Source organism: Sinocyclocheilus rhinocerous, unplaced genomic scaffold (assembly GCF_001515625.1).
Source record: "Sinocyclocheilus rhinocerous isolate Xijiao unplaced genomic scaffold, SAMN03320098_v1.1 scaffold389, whole genome shotgun sequence".
Taxonomy (NCBI): Eukaryota; Metazoa; Chordata; class Actinopteri; order Cypriniformes; family Cyprinidae; genus Sinocyclocheilus; species Sinocyclocheilus rhinocerous.
In genome coordinates, this window is record NW_015652151.1 from 430864 (window position 1) to 448782 (window position 17919).

General features: G+C 34.6%; 1 pseudogene; it reads left to right on the top strand.

The window, feature by feature from the left end:
- The window catches only part of LOC107713851 (myomesin-3-like), a 67706-nt pseudogene that overhangs the window by 25459 nt on the left and 24328 nt on the right, over positions 1–17919 (top strand).

The following is a 17919-nucleotide window of genomic DNA, read 5'->3' on the forward strand; positions in this document are numbered from 1 at the left end:
TTTAAAGCATTGTTATGCTGTTCACTGAGTGTTTTGAGTGGTTGCTAGGGCATTGCAAAGTTATGAGAGGTCTTTAATACATTTCTATGCTGTTGCTAGGGTGTACTGAGTGGTTGCTAGGGGTTGCAAAGTTCTGAGTGGTCTTTAATGCATTGCTATGCTGTTGCTAGGGGTTACAAAGTTCAAAATGGTCTTTAATGCATTGCTATGCTGTTTCTAGGGTCTTCTGAGTTGTTGCTAGGGCATTGCTAAGGGGATGCTCAAAAGTTCTGAGTGGTTTTAATGCATTGCTGTGCTATGGCCGGTGTGTTTTGAGTGGTTGCTAGGCCGTTGCTAAGGGATGCTCAAATATTTGGAGTGTTTTTAAAGCATTGTTATGCTGTTCATTGAGTGTTTTGAGTGGTTGCTAGGGTATTGCAAAGTTATGAGAGGTCTTTAATACATTTCTATGCTGTTGCTAGGGTGTACTGAGTGGTTGCTAGGGGTTGCAAAGTTCTGAGTGGTCTTTAATGCATTGCTATGCTGTTTCTAGGGTCTTCTGAGTGGTTGCTAGGGCATTGCTAAGGGGATGCTCAAACGTTCTGAGTGGTTTTAATGCATTGCTATGCTATGGCCGGTGTGTTTTGAGTGGTTGCTAGGGCGTTGCTAAGGGATGCTCAAATATTTGGAGTGTTTTTAAAGCATTGGGGTTACAAAGTTCAAAATGGTCTTTAATGCATTTCTATGCTGTTGCTAGGGTGTTCCTAGGGGTTGCAAAGTTCTGAGTGGTCTTTAATGCATTGCTATGCTGTTTCTAGGGTCTTCTGAGTGGTTGCTAGGGCATTGCTAGGGGGATGCTCAAAAGTTCTGAGTGGTTTTAATGCATTGTTATGCTGTTCATTGAGTGGTTGCTAGGGCGTTGCTAGGGGAATTGCTCAAATATTCAGAGTAGTTTTTTATGCATTGTTATAATGTTTGATTGTTCTGAGTGGTTGCTAGGGCGTTGCTAGAGGGTGCTCAGTTGTTCCGAGTAGTTTTTAATGCATTATTATGCTGTTGCTTAAATGATTGCTAAGGTGTTCTGCTTGATTTCAACGGCAACTACAAATAAATCATTAGTCTGAAGCTATATCATGTTTAAAATTCTCCTACAATAACTTCTGAACATGCTCACAGTCTCTTCTCCGTCGTGTAGGTGTGACATCGGTGTTGGGAAGTGGGAACGCTGTAATGCTGTCATCCACAGAGAGTGTCAGTATCCCGTCATGGGACTGAAGGAAAACACAATGTATCAGTTCCGCGTCTGCGCAGTCAACCAGGCAGCCGTGGGCCGCCCGTTTAAACTCACCGGCCCCTTCCTGACCTCTGACCCCCTGGAGCCCAGCAGGACTACGAGTAAGAGCGTCTACATGAGTTCTGAATAAAGTCTTTTCTATGATACTAGCAGCATCCGTCTGTATCTCTGATCTTCTGCTTTCCTCTCGTCTCTGTCTGTCAGTGGTGAAGGTGGAGCGCGGCAGAGAGATTGTGATCACTAAGGACCAGCTGGAGGGTGAGTAGATCACAGCGCTCCTGAGTTCACACTGATGCAGTCAAGTGGAGAGATAAGAAGAAATACATGCTTCTACACTCACAGACGAGCTCAGGTTTACTGTACATTGCGGTTATATTCTTTATCATGTGATATTTCATTGCATCAAATCACACTGTAGGGTTGAATCTCACAAAAATGGTCAAGAACATTTCTGAGTCACGTTTCATGCTAAAAACAAAAGAAAAAAGAAATGGTATTTTAGTATATTAATGAAAATGTTTTTTTATGGTTTTAGTCTTAGTTAACGATAATACCCTTGCAGGGTGCATTGCATACATGAGAATTTTAGGGGAAAATAGTAAAATAAACAGAAATTAAATATATAATTTTTTTTTCTTTTTGTCATAGAATTTTTTTTTTGTTGCAAATTACATTTTTACATTTTATACCACCCCACCCACCATATACAATCCTACCCAGCCCCAACAGAGCAATCCCCAATTAGAACAAAATGACATCTGAAGAGGGGAGAGAGAAGAAAAAAAAATACATGCATAGCATAATCGAAATTATAGTTTAAAAAGAAGGTACCTATACCTATATACCTCCACTCAATTCATGTCGAAGGTTTGTAAATCATTAAAGAATATGATAAATTGTTGCCATTTTTCAAAAAAAGATTCCCCCTTACCTCTGATATTGTACTTAATTTTTTCAAGTTTTAAAAAAAGACCAAATCTTTGAGCCAAACTGAAATAGACGGGAGTTTAGGGGAGGTCCAAGATAACAGTATTCTGCGCCTAGCAAGAAGAGATGCAAAAGCTATGACGTCAGCCTGTCTCCGGCTTAAAGGCTGACATTAATTTTTTTATTCAGTTTTAGTTTTAGTTATTTTAGTATATCAAGTTAAACTTATTTAAAATGAAAAAACTTTGCCTTGGCAACAAGCTGAAATACAAAATTTGTATATTATATTTCAGTTACTGTTTACAGCATATTATTTCAAGTAATGAAAATTTTTAGTTTGTTTTAGTTAACTTTAATATCCTTGATTTTTCGCTGAGGAGCCGAGCCGGTGACCCGGCCGCTCAGGGGTGGTACAGTAGCCGTGGCGACGGGACGTGACGCCTCCGTTCCCTCCTTCAGGGAACGAGGGTTACATACGTAACCGAGACGTTCCCTTTCAGTCGGTCACTCCGAGTCACGTCGGTGACCAACATCAAAAGAAAAAAGAAATGGTATTTTAGTATATTAATGAAAATGTTTTTTTTATGGTTTTAGTCTTAGTTAACGATAATAACCTTGCAGGGTGCATTGCATACATGAGAATTTTAGGGGAAAATAGTAAAATAAACAGAAATTAAATATATTAAAAAAAAATTTTTTGTCATAGAATTTTTTTTTTGTTGCAAATTACATTTTTACATTTTATACCACCCCACCCACCATATACAATCCTACCCAGCCCCAACAGAGCAATCCCCAATTAGAACAAAATGACATCTGAAGAGGGGAGAAAGAAGAAAAAAAAATACATGCATATCATAATCGAAATTATAGTTTAAAAAGAAGGTACCTATACCTATATACCTCCACTCAATTCATGTCGAAGGTTTGTAAATCATTAAAGAATATGATAAATTGTTGCCATTTTTCAAAAAAAGATTCCCCCTTACCTCTGATATTGTACTTAATTTTTTCAAGTTAAAAAAAAAAAAAAAGGCCAAATCTTTGAGCCAAAATCTTTGAGAAAGAAACAAAGCCTACGGTATTTTAAGACCATAAAGATTTTATTTATTGTAACATTATGTTCATAACAATTAAGTAAACCTTTATTATAATTACTGTAATGTCAAAATAATAGGGCTGTCAATCGATTAAAATATTTAATCGCGATTAATCGCATGATTGTCATGAGTTAAATCGTGATTAATCACAACTTAATCGCACCTTTTTATCTGTTCTAAATGTACCTTAAATTAATACTTTTTAAGTAATAAAAAGTAATACAATTTAAGTACTTTTTAATTAAGTTTTCAATACTCTAATCAACAAGGGCATGGACAAATATGGATGCTTTATGCAAATATATGTTTATTATTAGTGAACCCATACTCAACATAGAGCATGAAGAGTAGACATGTTTCAGAGGTCATAGAGGTTTTTCAAAGACACATGAACATGAGAACAATGAAATACCAGGTTCCCATTACTTCTCTTTCTTTGCCCTGAGCAGTTTACTTACACAAGCCTGTTCGCATTATTTGCAGGACAGGGCAGCTCACTTCTTCTGAAAATGCAAAATGTACATTTATTATTTATTATTACATTTGTTTGCCTCTCTGTACACATAAGATAAAGACAATAGCTGTGCTGTGATTTCGGCTATACTTGCATGTAAAATTAGAGAAGCAACATAATATCTGTTTTAACTGAAAGCGCTAAGCGTTAATAAAATTAGTGCCGTTAAAATGAATTTACGTTAATAACGCGTTAATTTTGACAGCCCTAAAAAATAAATACATTTATTTATATAAAATGTATGTAAAATGGCAGTTTTTGTTGCCATCAATTCTAATTTAAATAAGAAAAATAAATATTGCAGTAGGGATCTAATCTAATAAGATTCTCCATTAAGAATAATGAACATTTTAAAATAAAAAAATTAAAATTAAATATTATATTATTATATGTTATGATACTAGTTTTGTTTATGTATTATTGATTTTCTATTATAGTTTTTATTGGTATTTTATGTTATTAGTATATTTATTTTTATATTTTCAGTTTTCATTTCATTTCAACTCAGTTTAGTTAAAATTTTAGTAATTTTAGTGTGTTTGTCATTTCTATTTTTATATGTCTATATAGTATTTTTATTATTATTATTATTATTCCGTTGTATTTTATTCCAGCTAATATTTATTTCAAGTAATGAAAATGTTTTTTTACGATACGATAATAATCTTGCGGAATACATTACATGAGAATTTAAGGGGAAAATGAGCTCAATTGTCATGTAAATAATTTCACAATGCTTAATTTTCTTTATGCAAAGTTTAATGTTTCTGTTCTTTGATTTTAAAGGGAAACATGACCTGAACACATTCTTGACAATATTTGTGAGATTCACCCTTAAACTATAGATTTGTTGCTCCTGCCGTCTCTTCTGAGACATATTTCTTTTTCACGAATTAACCACCCTAAAAAATGTACGGCGGACAGTTATGATGATGAATTTGCTCTGTTTTAGAGGGCAGATCTCATATAAAGCATTCACAGGTGGTCTGCGCTCCCTTGTACGGCAATACCTATAAAGACTGAGGCAGTTTTATTGGCACTCAGCATTAAAAAGATGATGATATGTCTCTGAAGCTCAAAGATTAAAATGTCGTATGCTGTGCTGCTAAATGCCATGGCAACACCAGGGACTCGTGGGCCATTATGAGGAGATGTAAAGAGCCGACATGAACCTGTTCTTTATAAACCACGAGAGGTTTTACCGAGTACTGCAGAGTGTGTGTGTGTGTGTGTTTTGCATTCATGCATAGAAATGTATAGAGCAGCAAGATTTTCCAATGCAAACCAGTAGTTTAACTCTAATCTACATTGCATGCATCCTCATCACTAGATAAATGAGCTCTGTTCCAAACTCTAGTGAGCTGCCTTGCTGTCTGTGATCTACATAGGCAGCTGTCTTCTAAGGAAGCATCCTAACTGACTGTCAATTGATTTCAGTACAGTTTAGTGACGAAGCCATACATAAAAATGCATCAAAATGCTTAACCCTTAATGCATTCATATTGATGATATATTTTCTTCATGCATCTTGGAAGCACTGTTTATGCATATTTTGTTTTGGCAATATTTGTCTATGATTTACTGAAAAAGTTTGTTGTACATTTAAAAAAAAAAATTTAAACTCACTATTGCATTTGTGCAACATTGTCATTTCAAAAGTTTTGAATTTTTATAATTTATTATTATTTTTATTTCACGAAAACATGATGAGAAAAATATTGCAGGTCAAATACTGATGTCAAGTACTGATGTCCTAAATGTCCTTGAAAATATATTTTAATTGCAAACTTGGTTGCTATGACAAATTTGAGAGTGTTTTATGTTGTTTTATCCCATATTTATTTAAAAATAGGTGCCTAGTACAGTTTTTTCTACAGTGGATCTGAAGGGTTGATACAAAACAGTATTTTAGTAAGCATACTGATGATTTATTTTCTTGGTCCTACTTGGAAATGCATTAAGAAGCCACTAATTCTAAAATAAAAACCATTATATTTATGCATGTTTTGTTTTGGGAATATTTATCTATGATTTACTGAACAAGTCTGTTGTAAGAATAACATTAAAAACATTAAAACATTGTCATTTCACAAATTAATAAATTTTTTATTTATATTTATTTCGATTTTTTTTATTCTTATTTATTTATTCTTATTATTGCCATTTTTCTTTCACTAAAGATGTGGGGGGAAATATTACAAGTAAAATATTGTCTTTGATCAGGTGAAATATATGTCCTTGAAAATAAATTTTAATGTCAATTTTTTTTGCTATGACAAGTTTGTTTTATGTTGTATTAACCCATATTTAGTGAAAAATAGTTTGTATTGCCTTGTTGTGCAATGTTATTTTAATATCAATTATATACTATTATAGGTTTTGTTAATATTTTGAAATAGTTTTTATTTTTATATTTTCAGTTTTCACTTTAATTTTAGTTAAAGTTATGGTAATTTTATTGTTTTTTGTCGTAAAATATTGTCTTTGATCAGGTGAAATATATGTCCTTGAAAATAAATTTTAATGTCAATTTATTTTGCTATGACAAGTTTGTTTTATGTTGTATTAACCCATATTTAGTGAAAAATAGTTTGTATTGCCTTGTTGTGCAATGTTATTTTAATATCAATTATATACTATTACAGGTTTTGTTAATATTTTGAAATAGTTTTTATTTTTATATTTTCAGTTTTCACTTTAATTTTAGTTAAAGTTATGGTAATTTTATTGTTTTTTGTATGTATATTTTGTATTAATTTGTATTTGTTAGTTTTACTATATTTAGTTATTATATATCTAGTATATCTAGTTATTTTAGTATCTCAAAACACACTGAAAAAAGTGATTAATTGAATTTACAAAACAAATTTAAGGTAGGTGGTTACAATCAATTTATTTTAGCTACATTTAAATAAACAAATTTAGTTGACAAAGTTTCAACATGTTTTTATTTTTTTAAATGTAGCTAAAATAAATTGTTTGCAACCACTTACCTTAAAAAAATTTAGTATAATTTTTTTTCAGTGTAGACTGAATAACAATGAGAAATGTTGCCTTTTTATACTTAGCAATATTATATTTATATATTATATTGTTTTATTATTTTAGATTATAACTTTTTATATCTTTATTTCAGTTAATGTTTATTGTATTTCTAGTAATTAAATGTTTTTATGGCTCTAGTTAACAATAATAACCCTGGTCTAGTGTGACCATGTCTTTACCCGTTCTCCATGAGTCCCTCGCTCTCCTGCTCTTTTTTCGGCATGCTGTATGTTGCCAGTGTTCTGCACCGTTCTCAGTCTCTCCTCTTTGCCGTCCACAGGTCAAATCCGAGTGCCGTTCCCCTCCACCGATGTGCGCGTTTGTGAGCTTAGCGACACCTACGCCGTGCTGAGCTGGACTGAACCGGATCCGCGGGGCAGAGAGCCTCTCACCTACTCCGTGGAGCGGGTGAGAGTTGACCTTCGTCCCACGCACTGCTTGCAGTTCAGCTCATTAAGACCGGCCCTGCGGGCTCCTGCGCTCTTGCGCTTGTCGTTTTTACCCTCGACTGCAGGCCTTACAGTTGCGTTGGCTTTACACACCGAGCCAAATTAATGCTGCACTTTGACTAGCTGGCTAATTAGAGACTGTGAAGGCTGTATCCTGGGTGGCAGGCAGCAGGTGCAAAGCGAACAGTTCATTAAAAGCACCGAGACCTAAATGCAGCTCATCCGTGTTATGTGAGGGCCGCATAATGCGTTTCCTTTCCACTTCGAAGCACTTGCTGTTTTTCTGAGATGTTGCTTCGGTTTGCTTGTGTGACTTTGAGCAGACCGAATCGTCTCTTTAGACTAGATGTAGGCATGTTTGCAATCCATGCACAACATTTTTAGGTGCTCAGTTATACAAACTAGCAACCCAAAGCTGAGTTAGTTGGACAGAGCTGGTTTGTTGGCTTGTTTTATTCCACAATTGTAAGTTGATTTGGATAAAGCATATTAATGAATAAATGTACAAATGTAAATGTTGGGTTTGATGGGTTCAGTGTTATCTTAATATTATTTATTTACTATAAATAATACTTAATTTATTTATGATCAATTGTATTTATTTGTATTTTAAATTAATTTATATTTTTTATATATTTTATATTTTTATATTAATATTATTTTGAATTTGTTTTTATTTTTAGAGTTTGTTTTGCTAATTTTATTATGTGCTTTTGTCATTATTTTATTGGTTTTTGTCTTTAAAAAATTCTGCTTTGCTTTATTTTTTACATTTTTATTACAGTATTAGTAATTTTCAACTTAATCTTATTTCAGTTAATTGCCTACACACTCTATATGTTTTTTTTTATTTACATTTTTATAATCTAATATTTACTTATTTTTGAAGTAAGTTTTATTTTTATGTTTTTAAGTTTTTTATTTCAGTTTGTTTTAGTAATTTTATTTTAGTTCGTTGTTATTAATCATTTTAATTTATAATTTTAAAGTACTTCAGCTTAATTTGATTTATTTCAGTTAGTTGCCAACACAGCATCTCTAGTTTTTAAGTTTACATTTTTCATCTGATATATTTATTTTTATTTATTTTATTTATTTTATTTTATTTCTTACATTTAATTAAATTTTTTGCACTTGTCGTAAATGATTTTTAATTGTTTTAGTTAACAATAAAAACACTGGATAGGTTCAGTATATGAAAACTTATCCTAATCATCCTAATAATTATTTTTTAATTATAACATTTGAAGTTATGTCCTTTACAGTATATTCTTTCACTGGGAATCGAACTATGACATTGCTGTTGCAAGCAGCATTGCTCTGCCTGTTACAAGAATAAAAAACTACATTACGTCATCTTCACTGTTGGACACTGAAGTTTAGCTGTCAACACTGCAAGCATTCAACTGCAACTATGATTATTAAAATGCATTCTAGTATAGTTGCATTGCATCACTATCTGTATGCACGTCTGCATTCTGTGCAAATCCAGTAACCCTAGCAGACATTAAATGAACTTGGTAGATGCTACAGAGCAAATAAAATGCCCCAAGAGGCTTAACACAAAAAGCAGTTTTAAAGTTTAGCTCCTCGGTTTCTGATGTCTGTGGCTTCCAGCACTGGAAAAGGTCAAGATCCTTCTGGTTTTCGAGGGCAGTTTTCAAGTTTCAGATCATCTCGTCGTGACTCACAGTGTAAAAGTGCTCGGAGTGATTTGTTCACAGAGCAGAGGAGGTCGAATCGCCCAGTATCAGGCACAAGAAAGAGCTCCAGCCGCTCGCCGACTCTGTAATGAGCAGGAGAAAGCGCACACTGCCACAGGACATACACTTTATTGCACTTTTTATAAGAAGAACCATAATAAAACTGTCTAGTTCATCGGGATCGTCTGAAATTGTGGGGGCAGAAATACATATATATGAAAAAGATTAAAATTCCCATTTACCACGGGGCACGTGTTACTATACAGGATATTGCAATGCTTTATCTTCATAGAGACTTGCTACTTTGTGCGAGTGTAATTTATAGTTAAAACATAAAATTATATATACAAAATATATGTAATATTAGACAGAAATTCCTAGGCGACACAAAAACTGCCAAAAACCTATTTATGTCTAATTTCTGGAATATATATGAATTTATAATATGATATATATGATAATTTCATATATATATAAAATTTTATTTTTTAACTATAAATTGAACTTGAATAAAGTAGTAAGTGTATACACATAAACCAGTATGGCTGGTGTGATTTTTTTTTTTCAACTTTATGCAAGTGTATTTATTTATTTATTTATTTTATTTATATATATATTAATAATAGAAATTCCTGAAGAACACACATATTGGCAAAAAACTATTTCCGTCTAATTTTTGGTCTGTATTTCTTTTTTTTTATGTAATTTAATTTTTTACTTTTTAATTTTTTTATCAAAATAACTCATTTCTGGTCTGTTTATTTTTATATGCAATTTTATTTTTTTATTTTTTACCTATAAAATTGCACTTGCATAAATTATATATACAAAAATAATATATTGAACAATAATTAGATAGAAATTCAAAGGGAACACACATACCAGCAAAAACCTATTTCTGTCTAATTTCTGGATTTTATTCATGTATTTTTTAACTATAAATTGCACTTACGTAAATTATATATACAAAAGTTAATATACACACCAAAAATTAGATAGAAATTATTTTTTTAACTATAAATTGCACTTGCATAAATTAGAAAGTGTGTATGTAAACCAGTACGGCTGGTGTTTTGTTTTGTTTCTTTACTTTGTGTAATTTATAGATTAGAATTAAAATTACATATAAAAAACATATACAGACCAGAATTTAGACAGAAATAGAGTTGATTCAATGAACACACATACTGGCAAAATGTTTAGCTTGAATGTACTGTAAGTCAGTTTGGATAAATAATAAATAACAATACATTAATGTAAAGATGAATGTTTTGATTGTTGCTTATTTCAGTCCCTAACAGGGAAGGAGAGCTGGCTGGCCAGTATGGACATGACCGTTCTGTCTACGAGATTCGCTGCGTTCGACTAGCAGAAGGGAAAGTCGTACACTTACCGTGTTCGTTCTGTCAACAAGTACGGCATCAGCGAACCCGTCTCTCTCTGGGACAACCGCTAGGTGACCATTTTCTTAAAGAAACAGTGCACATAAAATAAAAATAGAGTCATTATTTACTCACACTCAAGTTGTTCCAAACCTGTATGCATTTCTTTCAGCTTTTGGATTAATCAAAAAAGATATTTTGATCAATTTTGGTAACCAAACAGTTGGCGGTAGCCATTGACTTCCATACTTTTGAAAAAAAAAATACTATGGAAGCCAATGGCTACCTTAAACTCTTTAGTTACAAACATTCTTTAAAATATCTTCTTTTGTGTTCAGAAGAAGAAAGAAACATACAGTTTTGAAACAAGTGGAGGGTGAGTAAATGATGACAGAATTGTCATTTTTGGGTGAATTATCTTTTTAAAGTACACTTCTTTTTTACAAGTGTGTATGTAAACCAGTACAGCTGATTGTGGGTTTGTTTTTTTGGTGTTTTAGGAGTTCCCACTCCGCCACACGGCGTCCTGCCCATCCGAGACACCAACAGCTCAGTCCTGCTGCAGTGGAAGGAGCCCAAAATAACAGAGGGCATTGTGGGATACTATCTGTACTACAGTGAGGTTGGAAGTGGACAGTGGAAGACCATCAACAATAAGCCCATCACTAAAACCAGGTCTCTTCTTGTATCCTGTTTAAGAGGCAATTAAAGGGATAGTTCACCCAACAATGAAAATGGGCTGTTAATTTACTCATCCTCAGGCAATACAAGATGAAGATGACTTTTTTTTTTTTTTTTTTAACATGATAAATGTACAATGTGCTTTAGGGTTGTGATGGTGAGGAAATTTTCCCACCGGTTAATCGAGTTGATCAAGCTGCCTGCGCATTTTACTTTCACTTTCAAATAGCGGCAATTCGGCGTAAAGCAATTGTTCGTTTTTAGTTCATTTGAATTTCCCAATCAGTTAACATCAAATCTTTAAGATATTGTGACATGAATTTTACTTCAAATAGACTACAAAAGTAACTCATTAACAATAATAACAAATAAATTTTAAAAAGTAGACCTGTGAAAAAAGATTTTTAGCTGAAACCGTGGTCCTTGGTCATTCATAAAATGCAAGTCAATGGCTACCGGATCTTTGAGAGTCAAAAATAAAACACAGCTGGCAACACAAAATTAATACCCGTGACTCCTGACGATGTTTTGAGGTCTTATGAAGCGAAACAATCAGTCTGTGCAAGAAACTAAACATTATTTACAGCATTATTACCTGTAATCCAGAGCCTCAGGCAAACGGGAAAAATCCGTTCAATTCTTTATTTCATTTACGCAATGATGTAATACACAATTATATTATTAAAGCACCCAATAATGATGTGAGACATGGATGTTTTATGTCTAAAGCATATAAAGTGAATAAACTAGTCTTCATCAGCTCACCTTTTTACATAAACAGTGAGAAACCTAAAAACTTTGATTTGGAATTTGGATTCAAGCTCTCGGTTCACACATGCGCATATCAGCGGCTCATCGGTCTTCGGTTCGAGTCGAACTGTTTGCTCAGTTCAGTGACTGTTGGAGGAACTGGAGCGCTGAATCAGTTCATTCATCACAGGATCAGATATACGGCAGTATTTTGGCTCATTTCCAATTGTAGGGACTGTCAGGCGTCTGAAAGTGAGTTTTGATTTGATCTGATTTGAACTGGTTCATCTAGTTCACTAAAAAGAACCGATTCAGAATGATTCGTTCGTGAACCGGACATCACTCCGGACCGTTTGTCTGAGGCTTTGGATTACAGATGATAATGCTGTAAATAATGTTTAGTTTCTTGCACAGACCGATCGTTTCGCTTCATAAGACCTCAATATATCGTCAGGAGTCACTGGTATTAATTCTGTGTTGCCTGATATGTTTTTTTGACTCTTAAAGTGCCGGTAGCCATTGACTTGCATTTTATGAATCACCAAAAACCACAGTTTCAGCTAAAAATCTTCTTTTCTGTTCTACTGAATAAAAAAGTCACCTACATCTTGGATGGCCTGAGGGTGAGTAAATTAACAGCTAGTTCTCATTTTTGGGTCAATAGACAGATTTTAGTACTTTACCACACTGAAAGTATAAAGTATAGCAAGTGCAGGAAGTCACAAAGTCACTTGTCATTTAAAAAAATAAATAGGCTAAATAAGCCCAGACAACAGCATATAATGGTGAATACGGCAGTATTTTGGCTCATTTCCAATTGTAGGGACTGTCAGGCGTCTGAAAGTGAGTTTTGATTTGATCTGATTTGAACTGGTTCATCTAGTTCACTAAAAAGAACCGATTCAGAATGATTCGTTCGTGAACCGGACATCACTCCGGACCGTTTGTCTGAGGCTTTGGATTACAGATGATAATGCTGTAAATAATGTTTAGTTTCTTGCACAGACCGATCGTTTCGCTTCATAAGACCTCAATATATCGTCAGGAGTCACTGGTATTAATTCTGTGTTGCCTGATATGTTTTTTTGACTCTTAAAGTGCCGGTAGCCATTGACTTGCATTTTATGAATCACCAAAAACCACAGTTTCAGCTAAAAATCTTCTTTTCTGTTCTACTGAATAAAAAAGTCACCTACATCTTGGATGGCCTGAGGGTGAGTAAATTAACAGCTAGTTCTCATTTTTGGGTCAATAGACAGATTTTAGTACTTACTTTACCACAAAGTATAAAGTATAGCAAGTGCAGGAAGTCACAAAGTCACTTGTCATTTAAAAAAATAAATAGGCTAAATAAGCCCAGACAACAGCATATAATGGTGAATTAGGCTATTTAAATATCTATATAGTTAAATACAAATTAAATAAGTTGAATATTAATGGCATGACAATTAAATAATGCATTCAATAGTTTGAAATATTTTTTAGATTTAATTTAATAACTACATTGTTTAAGTTTAATCTTTAGCTGTAAGCTGCTAAATATATTCAGCCAACACTTGTGACTGCTGTAGTTTTGTTACTCTGAATTTAGTCTGAATCACTTAATGCACAGCTCTATTTTGACATCGGCTTGTCAGACATTTCGTTCCGTTATCACGGTCAATCATAGCAATGATTTGCGGCATGATTTAACGGATTCACTCGCGTTAATTTTACACTCGCGTTTGCCATTCCTGAAACGGTATACGTGGTCGATTGGTCCTCTTAGACAAGCAAAGTGCGCTCCCCTTACGGCACAGTACAGTTGACCGGAAATGACTGACCTGGCTTATCTAAAACCAGGAAGTAATCGTGCATATGGTCATTACTCCTATTAAAGCTAGTTTTCTTCTTCGCTCAGGTTTACAGTTGATGGCCTGAAGACCAATAAAGACTATGTGTTCCGGGGGAAGTCTGTGGGACTGGTGGGAAACAGCATCTACTCTGACGAGTCTCCTGCCATTCGAGTCAAATCAGCGATATGTAAGAGTCTGACCCGCCTGTGAACCAGACCAGACCCTGCAGGACAGCAGCTTTAAATGTGACGCCATCCTGTCTAAAGTGCTGCCGTCTGTCTGCTAGAGCTCGAGAAAACTGTTTATGGTCACAGTGTGAATTTGATAATTGTATGAATGAGTTCCTGCATGAACAGATACAGCTGGTGAGCTCTTTTGACTTGGACCAGTGAGCAACCACTCAGAACGCCCTAGCAACCACCTAAAACACCCTAGCAACCACTCAGAACGCCCTAGCAATCACTTAGAGCACCCTAGCAACCACCTAAAATACCCTAGCAACCTCTCAGAACACCATAGCAACCACCTATCAATGCCATAGCAACCCCCCAGAACACCCTAGCAATGCCATAGCAACCACCCAGAACATACTAGTAACCACCTAGAAATGCTATAGCAACCAGACAGAATGCCCTAGCAACCACCTAAAATACCCTAGCAACCATTCATAACGCCCTAGCAACCACTCAGAGCACCCTAGCAACCACCTAGCAATGCCATACCAACCACCTAAAAATGCACCAACAACCACCCAGAACTCCCTAGCAACTACCTAGCAATGCCATACCAACCAGTCAGAACATCCTAGCAACTACCTACAAATGCCCTAACAACCTCCCAGAATGCCATAGCAACCACCTAGAAATGCCCTAACAACCACCCAGAACGCCATAGCAACCACCTAGAAATGCCCTAACAACCTCCTAGAACACCCTAGCAACCACCTACAAATGCCCTAGCAACCTCTCAGAACACCATAGCAACCACCTAGCAATGCCATAGCAACCCCCCAGAACACCCTAGCAATGCCATAGCAACCACCCAAAACATACTAGTAACCACCTGGAAATGCTATAGCAACCAGACAGAATGCCCTAGCAACCACCTAGAAATGCCATAACTACCACTCGAAACGCCCTAGCAACCACCTAAAATACCCTAGCAACCATTCAGAACGCCCTAGCAACCACTCAGAGCACCCTAGCAACCACCTAGCAATGCCATAACAACCAGTCAGAACATCCTAGCAACTACCTACAAATGCCCTAACAACCTCCTAGAACACCCTAGCAACCACCTACAAATGCCCTAGCAACCTCTCAGAATGCCATAGCAACCACCTAGCAATGCCCTAGTAACTGTCCAGAATACCCTAATAGTCAAATCAATTTTTTTGTATAGCACTAGCAGTAGCCCATAACACCCTAGCAAGCACCTAGAAATGCTATAGCAACCACCCAGAACACCCTAGCAACCACATAGCAATGTGCAAACAATTTCTCAGTGGGCCTTAGCGACCACATGTTCATTCCCTGGAAACCACACACAACACTCAAACACTGTGTTCAGTAAATGTAAAAGTCTGCTTGTGTTTACCATAGTATTCTGCTGTCAGTGAAGTACAGATGTGGTTTAAGCTTCGTTATATGGAGCAGAAGAGGTGAGGTCCTCACAGTCGTGACCAGAGACAGGCTTGTTACAGCAGAGAATGGCTCAGTCCGGACAGTAATAGGCTGTCGTCTGATGCTTCAGCTTTTCTCTTATAATAAGGGCTGATTCTGAGCGCCGCTGATGTTTTTGAGGCCTGTTAGCATCAAACACATGTTCCTGCAGATCAAATCAATGCAGGAACATCACATTATCCTCACAGAAAATTATGGAAGCCTGTTTCTGCCACGGAATACAAAAATTAACATTGCTACTTTTTAGTCTCAGAATTCTGACTTTTTTTCTGACTTTTTTGCAGTTGTGATTTATAAAGCCAGACGTGTGAGATATAAGTAAGGAAATAGTCTTTTTTTCCCCCTCAGAATTGGACTTTATAATTTGCAGTTGCGAGTTTATATTTCAGAAACTCACATTTGCGGAAAAAACAAAGTCAGAATTGCGAGAAAAAGCCAGAAATGCGAGAAAAAGTGTCAGAATTCTAAGAAAAAAGTCAGAATTGCGATATAAACTCGAGTGTATATCATTAAACTTTGAGGAAAAAGTCAGAAATGCGAGAAAAAAGTCAGAATTGTGAGAAAAAAGTCAGAATTGCGATATCAACATCATGTTTGCTATTAATTGTTAATGAATCAAATAAGTCATTATTTGATACATTCAGTGTTTTACAGCTGAAATAAGCGAAATAATTAATAGGATGACCAGATGTCGTGATAAAACACTAGTCCCAGTTTCAGCCGACTAAAATTAAGCATTATATAGATATAGTATTACAATAGTATTACAGCTTTTATTAATATTTTAAATTAGCTTTTATTTTTATATTTTCTGTTTTCATTTGAATTTTAGTTGAATTTTTAGTAATTTTGTATGTGCGTTTGTCATTTATATTGATGTTTACACACACATACACACATATTTATATGTATTTTCTCACAATTCTGAGAAAAGAAGACAGAATTAGGAGATATAAACTTGCAATTGTGGGAAAAATGTCAGAATTGGGAAATGTAGACTTGAATTGCTTGATTAATAATCGCGATTACCTTTAGTTTTTTATTCAGTGGTGGAAATGGGACTCCATAGTAAACACTTTAGTTGCTTTGATTGATTATTAGGGTGACCAGAAGCTCCATTCCATCCATCATTGGCTGAAATTGCATTAGAATTAATATTAAAGGAGAGAAATTGTCGTTTAATGTCATTTATATTAGTTCTATTTCTTTAGTTAAAGGGTTAGTTCACCCAAAAATGAAAATGCTGTCATTAATTACTCACCCTCATGTCGTTTCAAACCCGTAAGACCTTCGTTCATCTTCGGAACACAAATTAAGATATTTTTGATTTTTGAAAACAATAATAACATAATTTATCGTAATCAATCTCCAAAATGGCGGAAGACGGTAACTAGGGGAGAAGAATTGTTGAATAAATTATGTTATTATTGTTTTCTTTGCGCACAAAAAGTATTCTCGTAGCTTCGTATAATTACGGTTGAACTGCTGATGTCTCATGGATTATTTTACCGATGTCCTTGCTGTTTCTGGACTTGGGAACATTGCAGTTGTGTTGCTGTCTATGGGAGGGTCATAGAGCACTCAGATTACATCAAAAATATCTTAATTTGTGTTCTGAAGATGAACGAAGGTCTTACGGGTTTTGAACGACATGAAGGGGAGTAATTAATGACAGAATTGTCATTTTTGGGTGAACTATCCCTTTAAAGTCCAGTGTGTTTCAGCTCTTTACAGGCATAATTGTCAGCATAATTGAATGCAAATAACACAAAATAAACTAGATTTAAATTTCTTGAAAGTAGCTATGCTTGCAAAAAAGTTTTAGGAAAGTTTAAGTTTCAGTCTTGGTTTCTGTGTAAATTTAATGCTGCATTGCCAGATCTGCAACGTTTGAATCTGCGTGGATGTTCAGTGGTTTGGGCTGAATTCATTGCATGGGGAGTTAAATGTTCAGAACAAACCCAAAGCAGGATGTTTGAGGAACATTAACATAAATATATAACACTTTGTGCATGCATTAATAGGTGAATTTAGAGTTAAAGATGTGCTTGACACTTTCATTAAAATATTCATTAAATACATTTTAGCATAAAATAATGGCATAATTGGAACCTAAAGTCATTAAATGTAATTCCACATAAAATATATTTGTCCTTAGTGGTCTGCTTTACCTCCGTGGGCGACAGAAAATTAATATTAAAATAATAATTGCTAATTAAAATAATTTCCCCGGGTTACTACTGTTAACTAAAACATTTTTATTACAGTTTTTTTACGATTGCTTAAGCACCATTTTGAAAACAGGGCCCAGTTTGTCAAAACACTACACACAATTAATGGGTTACTACTGTTAACTAAAACATTTTTATTAATTGAAAAAAGCTGAAATAAAATAAAATAAAATATAAATATTAGATAAAAACTAGAAATGAGAAATGCTGCCTTGACAACTAACTAACTGAAATCATTTTAAGTTGAAGCACTAGAATTACTAACAGTAAATAAATTAAAATTAAAACTGAAATGAACCTAAAGAGGTGTGTGTGTGTGTGTGTGTGTGTGTGTGTGAGTGTGAGTG